Genomic DNA, 9,911 nt, shown 5'->3' with positions numbered 1-9,911 from the left:
CATAACACTGCAGATGGGGACCAATGACAGACCAAAGTAAAGATATCACCGAAGTTGAACTTGGTGAACCAACAAGGTTATTTGAGGTTGTTTAATGGTATATGGATGTTGGGTTACTTTTCAGGAGTAGAAATTACTCCAAAACAGTTACATCACCAAAATGCCATCTAAGCACTGGTGACATCTCACAAGAGCTGGAAACCTGGAGCACGGTGTGAAGCCTGCAGGCTGCAGAGTGTTCTTTCCAGGTAGTTCATTTAATGTGAGCCACTACCAGTCAGCTCAGCTGGTGTGAGGGTGTCCCCTAGCATTCCTTACTGCTTCTATTCTATTGGGGAGGTCAGGGACTAGTGAATCTGATAAGTTTAAAATTTTTCTGAAAAACATTTTGAGTTATTTACTTTCTGAGCTTATTAACATTCCTGAAAAATTGTATGTTCTCCCTCACATTAGAACAGTGATTCTCAAAGTGTAGGTTGTGATGCACTTTGGCAAACTTCTATCTCTGAAAATATTTACATTACAACTCATAACAGTAGCAAAATTACTGTTGTGAAGTAGCAACAAAAAACATTTTATGCTTGGGGTCATCACAATGTGAGGCGCCATAGAAAAGGGTCACAGCATTAGGAAGGGTGAGGACAATTGCTTTCAAACATTCTGTGCCTTAAGCTTTCCTTCAAGAAGGAATACTTCATCATGGGGGAAATTACTATGCAACACATGGTGTTAAGACTATACTTAACAATATCAATAAAAACTGCAAATTATTTTTGAAAGAGTAAGTGTAAGAAAGGGGAGCTCTTAACAGCCTTACTCTCTGTAACATTTTTCTTTGTATAATTTATGTAATAGATCAGATATCAATGCTCTTTGAGGGTGACAAAAAGAAAACCCAGTCTTCAAACCATCTCCTTAACCCAGTATAATAATGGAGGTTTGGGGTTTAAGAACAGGGCAGAGACACCTTTTACCAAATGCTTATGTTGTGGGACACAATATAATAAAACAAAATGTAATGCGTACATATGTAACATGCTTCAATAAGAGCATAAACCTACATAATTACAGAAAACAGTGGCAATAATTTGTATCAAAATTTAGTTAACTTGTGGTAATAGAGTAAATATTCTCTTAATCATGATTAAAAATGCTTCATTGTTATTTCTCTACTATCTCCCTTCTCTACCATCATTATAATTCTCATCATAAAAAAAACTATTTGAAAAGAGCTTTGACACCACACTCCTTATCACTTACAGAACAAAATTTAGGAGCAGTGCAAACGTCCATTGAAGATCTAACAAGGTCAGGGTGTTTCTAGAAACTCTGAAATCTCTTCAGGTGTTATACACTAGAGCAGACCAGCAGGGGTTCTTCCTTTGGGGGATGACAGCTACATTAAAGTAAAAACAAAACAAAACAAAAAACCAAAAAAAAAAAAAAACCAAAAACAAAAAAACCCTAATGTATAAAATGGATCATTATTTGAATTTGATATATTTTTCCATAAATATGGAATACAGAGTTGGTGAGCAATGTAGCTGTAATCAAATATATCTATGACAACCGTTTCTACTCCTCAATATTGATTATAACACAAAAGTACTTGCCTAAATTACCACAAAGCTCAGGGACTTCAGCAAATTTATGCCTGTAAGCACCCTATCTCTCTTTCCCCTCATCCTTCCCCTTCCTCCTCCCCCTCTTCTGCTTCCTCCTCCTCCTCCCCTTCCCCTGTACAAAACAAGAGTTTCAGGATTTTGGTACCTGAACATGTTTCGGTAAATCTCCTCCCAAATGTGACCCGGCAATGAAAACACAACACAGCTAATATGAATACATGTTGTGTGCCTAGATTGGACAAATCTACTGCTACACTACCACCTTCCACAGCTTATGAAACCCCCTTAGAACTTGGCGGTTTCTCCAGGCCATGTGCTCTTCTTTTCTTCTTCTGCTTTTCTTTTTCTGTTCTTCTTTTCTTCTTCTTCCTCCTCCTCCTCTGCATCCTCTCCCCCTTCCATTTTCTCCTTCTTTTCTCCTCCAACCTTCCACTCCACCTTCCCTTTTATCTGCCCAATCATCAGCTCTCCTTTATTTTACAATGGTGGGGAGCAGGTTTACAGGAAATCACCTGAGTGCTGGCTCATTCCTTGTTCGAAGTCACTCACAGGAGAACAGAATTAACATCTAATATAATTAGCCCCAGGGCTATCCAGAACATGAACATATTTCAGGGTGGTTGACATCTGAATGTGAATGTATACGTCAGAAATGATATACCCTTCCAGTATGTATGTTTGGATTCTTGTAGAGTCTATAGACCAGTAGTAACAAACGTGTGTGAATTTTACCCAATGCAATCCTATTTTGAGTTCAACTTCAGATATTTCATAGCTTATGAAATATAATCAGAGAAAATAGCTCTAGGGTTTTAATATTCAGTGACAAATTTTAATCTATCTAGCCTCATTTATTTCCAACAAACATAATAAACTAATCAGGGAAAGAAGGGGAGAAAGAAAGTCTGTAGGTATCTCCAGGGAATGGAGGACAAGGAATTGAATTGAAAACTGTTCTGATTCAAAACTACTTTCTGGATTAAGGTGTTCCCTTTAAGAATCTTTGTGCAATCTCATTTGGCTTGACAACAACAACAACAACAACAACAACAACAACAACAAAATAGCATTAAATACTGAGCCAGCATTTTCCCCTGAGACTTTCACCTGGCTACGCTCTGGCACAGTCATGATGGTAGAATTTCTTTTTTTCCCCCCGCAATAATATGTTTTTTATTCACTTTACATCCAGATCACATTGCCCTTCTCTCCTCTCCTAGTTCTATCCTCACAAATCCCTCCCACATTGCTTCCTCCCCTTCTCTTGAGAGAAGGAGGAGTTTCCTTTGGGTACCACCCTACTCTAGGACATCTAGTCTCAATAGGACTAGGTACATCCTCTCCCACCGAGACCCAACCAGGCAATCCAAGTAGGGGGAAGAGGATCCAGTGGCAAGGGACAGAGACCAAGATAGCTCCAGCTCTACCTGTTGTGGGTCCCACATAAAGACCAAGTTGCAGATTTGCTACCAAACTGTAGGGGTCATAGATCCAGTCCCTTCATGTAGGACTGTGAAACACAGCCTTGTTCCTGGTTGAGCAAAGGCTAGAAACACCAATGACCCTGAAGGGACAGAAGGAGTTTTGCTCCACTTCAAGGCACCTGGCTCTTATCACATAGTTACAGTACCCCACAACCCCTCCCCCAAGATTTGTGGTCATCAGACAGCGCCCCAAGCCCCTACACAGGTAGAGGACATGATCTATGGTCACGTAGCCTCAAGACAGATCTCTATTTTAATGAGGTTCCTAAAAGCCTGGAGAACCTAGACAATAAAACTTTTCTTCCCAGATACTCCACCCTGCAAAAGGTATTTAACCTCAGGTCCGTCCTGAGAAGTGGGGCATGGTTTTACTCATCCATTTTCTGCCATCACAATAAATGTCTTAAAACCGTGGACTGCCACTTTCATTGGGATCCCTACATCTGGAGTGGTGTTCCCAAGACTGCCCTACACCTGCCCAACAACAGGCGTGGGGTAAGTGCAGTCGTACTCCTGAGTGGTGCCTCCCAAGCCACCCAAGCTCTGTGGCAGAGTGGACATGAAACCCTACACCTGCATGCTCCCTGGTTGGTGTCCCAGTCTTTGTAAGCCCCAATGGTCCCAGGTTAGTTGACACTTTGGTTCTTCTGGTGTCCTCAACCCCACTGGCTTGCTCAATTCTATCCCCAATTCTTCCACACACTCCATGACCACCAACTGATGTTTGGTTATGGGTCCCTGGATCTGCCTCCATTTGCTGCTAGATGAAGCCTCTCAGGAGACAGTTATGCTAGGTTCCTCTCTGTAAGCATAGCATAGCATTATTAATAGTGTCAGGGGTTGGCTTTCTTACATTGAAAGAAAGGGTCTCAAGTTGGGGCAATCCTTGGTTGCCTTTCCTCAGTCTCTGCACCATCTTTATCTCTGCACATTTTGTAGGCAAGACAAATTCTGAGTTGAAGGTTTGTGGGTAAACTGATGTCTCCCTCCCTCCTCTGGAAATCCCGCTTAGCTAATGGAAGTGGCCATTTCAGTCCCTATATCTCACTCTAGTATGAATCTCAGCTAGTGTTCTCCCCCATAGACTCCCCATATGTTCCCTGAGTCCAGGTCTCCAGCTAGTCCCATTGATACCCCTTATTGATTTCTATTCTTACTCCCAGTCCTCTTCTGCACCCCCACAGCTGATGATCTCTGCTCTTCCCCCCCTCAATCCCTCTTCTACCCAGTTCCCTCTTTCCATCGACTTCCAATGACTATTGAGTTTCTACTTCTGAGTGAAATTTGTGCATCTGTCCTTGGGACCTCCTAATTATCCAGTTTCTTTGGGTCTGTGGATTGTAGTATGGTTATTCTGTATTTTGTGTTTAATGTCAACTTATAAAGTGAGTATACAAGAGTGATATGCTCAAGTTCCATACATTTGCCTGCAAAATTCATGATGTGTTTTTTTAATAGCTAAATAGTATTTCATGATATAAATGTACCATAGTTTCTTTATCCTTCAGTTGAGGGACATCTAGGTCTTTTCCAGTTTCTGGCTATTATGAATAAAGCTGCTATGAATGTAGATGAGCAAGTGTCTCTGTGCTATAGCATGGCATCTTTGGGGTATATATGCCCAGGAGGGGTATAGCTGGATCTTGAGGTAAAAATATTCCTATTTTTTTCTGAGAAACTGTTAAATTGATTTCCAGAATGGTTTTACAAATTTGCATTCCCACCAGCAATAGAGAAGTGTGCCCTACACTCCCCATCCCCATCAGCCTTTGCCTTCACATCTTAGCCATTCTAATGGTATAAGGTGGAATTCCCAGGTCATTTTGATTTGCATTTCCTTGATGACTAAGGACTTTGAACATTTCTTTAAGTGCTCCTTAGCCTTTCAAGATTCATCTGTTGAGAATTCACTGTTTATTGCTGTACCCAATTTTGAATTGAGTTATTTGGTTTGTTAGTGTCTAATTTCTTTCATTTATTTATTTATTTATTTATTTATTTATTTATTTATCAAAACCGACTTCTATAAGGGTTCTTAAACACTTCAATCTCCTTTATAGCCCACTGACCAAAGGTAGGGGAGGAAGATGGTTGATAGCACAAGGGGTAAATGGACCTGTTTGGAAGGAGTTCTTTGGGGGTGATTCCAGTCCTCATTGTCAGCAGTCACTAGCAAAACACCCAACACAAATCAAAAGCTGCTTGATCCAAAAGAAACTGCCAGGCTCCACTTATGGGCACAAGTCTGCCAAAGCAAGAAACAGTCACCAGAAGTTCCTTGGTTCATTTCTTTCTACAAAATTACTGTAAGATTAGGTCTTTGCTGAAGACTTGAGAAGGACTGAATGTCTTCTCCATTCTACTTTTCCTTAGAAGACATCTAGCACATAGTGACACACACACACACAAACATGCACGCTTGCACACATGCACACACCCTGTGTATACCCTGGCACATACATATAGACTAGCATACACTTATACATACATACATACATACATACATATATACATACATACATACAACACACATTAACACAGACTAACATATACACTAACATATATATTAACACATGCTAATATACATACTAACATACAAACTAACATACATACACCTAGACACTGACACACACAATATCACACACAATAATACATACACACACTAACACACATATACATATTTACATATAATACCATATAATGTTATTTGTATGTTATGAAACATGAATATGTGTGCCGAATATGTATGTATGTATTCATGTATGTGTGTATGTATGTATAATTTCACAAAACTCCACAAAGTTCCCTTCACAAGTGTCTAATTTCTTGAGTTCCTTATATAATTTGGATGAAGGGTTGGTGAAGACCTTTGGCCAGTATGTAGGGTGCCTTTTTGTCCTATTGACTTATGCCTTACAGACAGTTTTTCAGTTTCATGAGGTCTCATTTGCCAATTGTTGATCTTAGAGCCTGTGCCACTGGTGTTCTTTTCATGAAGTGCCAATGCATTCAAGGCTATTCCCCACTTTCTCCTTTATTAGATTTAGTGTATCTAGTTTTATGTTCACCTGTTTGATACACTTGGATTTCAGTTCTTTGCAGGATGATAAATATGGATTTATTTACATTCTTCTACATGCAGACATCCACAGCTCTATTTGTTGAAGATGCTTTCTTTTTTCCATTTATGATTTTGGCTTCTTTGTCAAAGAGCATATATCTGTAGGTATTTGGATTTATTTCAGGATCTGATTTGATTCCATTGATGAACCTTTCTGTTTCTGTAACAATACTATGCAGTTTTTATTACTATTCCTCTGTAGTATGGCTTGAGATAAGGGATGGAGATGCCTTGAGAAGCTTATTTATTGTTCAGGATCAATTTAGCTGTCCTGGGTCTTTTGTTTTTCCATATACAGTTGAGAATTACTTTTTCAAGGTTTGTAAAGAATTGTGTTAGAATTTTGATGGGAACTGCATGAATCTGTAGATTGATTTTGGTAAGATCATCTTTTTCACTATGTTAATCCTATTGGTCCATGAGAATAGAAAATAATTCCATTTTTTATATTTCTTCCTCAATCTATTTCTTCAGATATTGGAAATTCTTTCCATACATATCATGCTTGCTTGATTAGAGTTGTAGCCAAGATGTTTTGTATTATTTGTGGCTATTGTAGAGGGTATTGTTTCTGTAATTTCTTTCTTAGCCTGTTTGTCCTTTGTACAAAAGAAGGCTACTCATTTTTTTAGTTAACTTTTATATTCAGCCACTTTGTTGATGGTGTATATCAGCTTTTGGAGTATTCTGGAAGAATTTTTGGGAACAGACACACACACACACACACACACACACACACACACACACACATATGTAAAATCATTATCTGTGAATAGTTACCACAGATAGTTTGACTTCTTTCTTTCCAATTTATATCTACTTGGTTTCCTTTAGTTGTCTTATTGTTCCAGCTAGAACTTCAAGTGCTTTATTGAATAGATAGGGAGAGAGTGGGCAGCTTTGTATTGCCCCTAATTTTAGTAGAATGGATTTAAGTTTCTCTCCATTTAGTTTGATGTTGTCTATTGGCTAGCTTTGGTTATGTTTATGTGCTTTGTATCCCTAATCTCTCTAACAGTTTTAACATGAAGGGGTATTGTTTTGTTTGTTTGTTTTTTACAGTCATAGACTTAAATGCAGATACTTTTTTTTTTTTTTTGGAAGACCAAAGTGTGGGTACTTCGTTCCTTCTTAGAATGGGGAACAAAATACCCATGGAAGGAGTTACAGAGACAAAGTTCAGAGCTAAGATGAAAAGAAAGACCATCCAGAGACTGCCCCACCAGGGCATCCATTCCATATACAACCACCAAACCCAAACACTATTGCATATGCCAGAAAGTTTCTGATGACAGGACCCTGACATAGCTTTCTCTTGTGAATTTATGCCAATGCCTGGCAAATACAGAAGTGGATGCTCACAGTCATCTATTGGATTTTTTGCAGATATTTTTAGCCTCATATGATGGCCATGTGATATTTTTTCTTTCAGTTTGTTTATATGGTACATACATTGATGGATTTTTAAAATTTTATTTATTGATTTTTTTCAACTCCATATTTTATTCCGCCTCTCCCATCCAACCTCCAATTATTCCACATCCCATACCTCCTCCCCACCCTCCTGTCTCCATGTGGATGTCCCCCCCACCCCACCCCACCTGACCTCTAAATCCCTGGGACCTCTAACATCTTGAGGGTTAGGTGCATCATCTCTGAATGAACACAGACCCAGCAGTCCTGTACTTTATGTGTGTAGAGGGCCTCATATCAGCTGGTATATGCTACCTGTTTGGTGGTCCTATGTTTGAGAGATCTCAGAGGTCCAGATTAATTGAGAGTACTGGTCCTCCTACAGGGTCGCCCTTCTCAACTTCTTTCAGCCTTTCCCTAATTCAACAACAGGGGTCAGCTGTCCATTGGTTGGGTGCAATTATCTGCCTCTGACTCTTTCAGCTGCTTGTTGGTTATTTCAGAGTGCGGTCATGCTAGGTCTCGTTCTGTGAACACTCCATAGTCTCAGTAAGTGTCAGGCCTTTGGACCTCCCCGTGAGCTCCCCATTTTGGGCTTGTCACTGAATCTTCTCCTCCTCAGGATCCTCTCCATTTCCATCCCTGTAATTCTTTCAGACAGGAACAATTATGAGCTAGAGTTCTGATCGTGGAATGCCTCCCCTCTCCCTCATTTGATACCCCATATTCCTGCTGGAGGTGGGCTCTATAAGTCCCCTCTCCCTACTGTCAGGCATAGTCTCTCACCTCCCAGGTCTATGGTGAATTTTGGAATGTTCCCCCAACCTACTACCTTGCTAGGTTACCTGTTTCAATTCTTTCTGCTGGCCCTCAGGGCTTCAGTCTTTTTCCCTCACCCAATAACAGATCAGGTTCACCTCTTCAGCTCCATTCCCTGCCCCCATCCACTTTCCCTCCCAGGTCTCTCCCCCCTTCTCCCCACTTGTGATTGCTTTCTTCTCCCTCCCAAGTGGGACTGAGGCATCCTCATTTGGGCACTTCAGCTTCTTGCCCTTTTTGAGTTCTGTGGACAGTATCTTTTGTATTCTGTATTTTCACCCCTACTGTCCCCTTATTAGTGAGTACTTACCATGCATGTCCTTTTAGGTCAGAGTTACCTCATTCAGGATAATATTTTCTAGTTCCATTCATTTGCCTGGAAAACTCAGGATGTCCTTATTCTTAATAGCTGAATAGTATTCCATTGTATAAATGAACCACATTTGTGAATCCATTCATCTGTGGTGGGTTATCTAGGTTGTTCCCAGATTCTGGCTATCATAAAAAAAGGCTTCTATGAACATAGTAGAACACGTGCCCCTGTGGCATGGTGGGGCATCTTTTGGGTATATTCCCAAGAGTGGTATAACTGGGTCTTTAGATATATCTATTTCTAATTTTCTGAGGAATCTCCAGATTGATTTCAAGAGTGGCTGTACCAGTTTGCAATTCCACCAGCAAAGGAGGAGTGTTCCTCTTTCTTCACATCCTCCCCAACATGTGTTGTCATCTGAGATTTTGATCTTAGCCATTCTGATTGGAGCAAAGTGGAATCTCAGGATCTTTTTGATTTTCATTTCTCTGACCACTAAGGACTTTGAACATTTCTTTAGGTGCTTCTCAGCCATTCAAGATTCCTCTGTCCTTAATTCTGGGTTCAGTTCTATACCCCATTTTTTGATTGGGTTGTTTGGTTTTTGGTGATTAGCTTCTTGAGTTCTTTTTATATTTTGGTTATTAACCCTCTATTGGATGTGGAGTTAATGAAGATATTTCCCCAATCTGTAGAATGCCAATTTGTCTTATTGACTATGTCCTTTGCCTTACAGAAGCTTTCCAGTTTCATGAGGTACCATTTATGAATTCTTGATCTTAGAGCCTGAGCCACTGGAGTTCTGTTTAGGAAATTTCCCCCCTGTGCCAATGAGTTCAAGGCTCTTTCCCACTTTTCCTTCTATTAGATTGAATGTCTCTGGTTTTATGTTGAGGTCCTTGATCCACTTGGACTTGAGTTTTGAAAAAGGTGACAAATATGGGTCTATTTTCATTTTTCTACATACAGACATCCAGTTAGACCAGCACCATTTATTGAAAATGCTTTCTTTTTCCCATTGTATGTTTTTGGCTTCTTTATCAAAGATTAAATGTCCATAAGTGTGTGGTTTTATCTCTGGGTCTTCAATTCTATTCCAATATGTCTGTCTCAGTACCAATATGATGCAGTTTTTA

Source organism: Mus caroli, chromosome 1 (assembly GCF_900094665.2).
Source record: "Mus caroli chromosome 1, CAROLI_EIJ_v1.1, whole genome shotgun sequence".
Taxonomy (NCBI): Eukaryota; Metazoa; Chordata; class Mammalia; order Rodentia; family Muridae; genus Mus; species Mus caroli.
Note: the sequence above shows the minus strand (reverse complement) of the source record.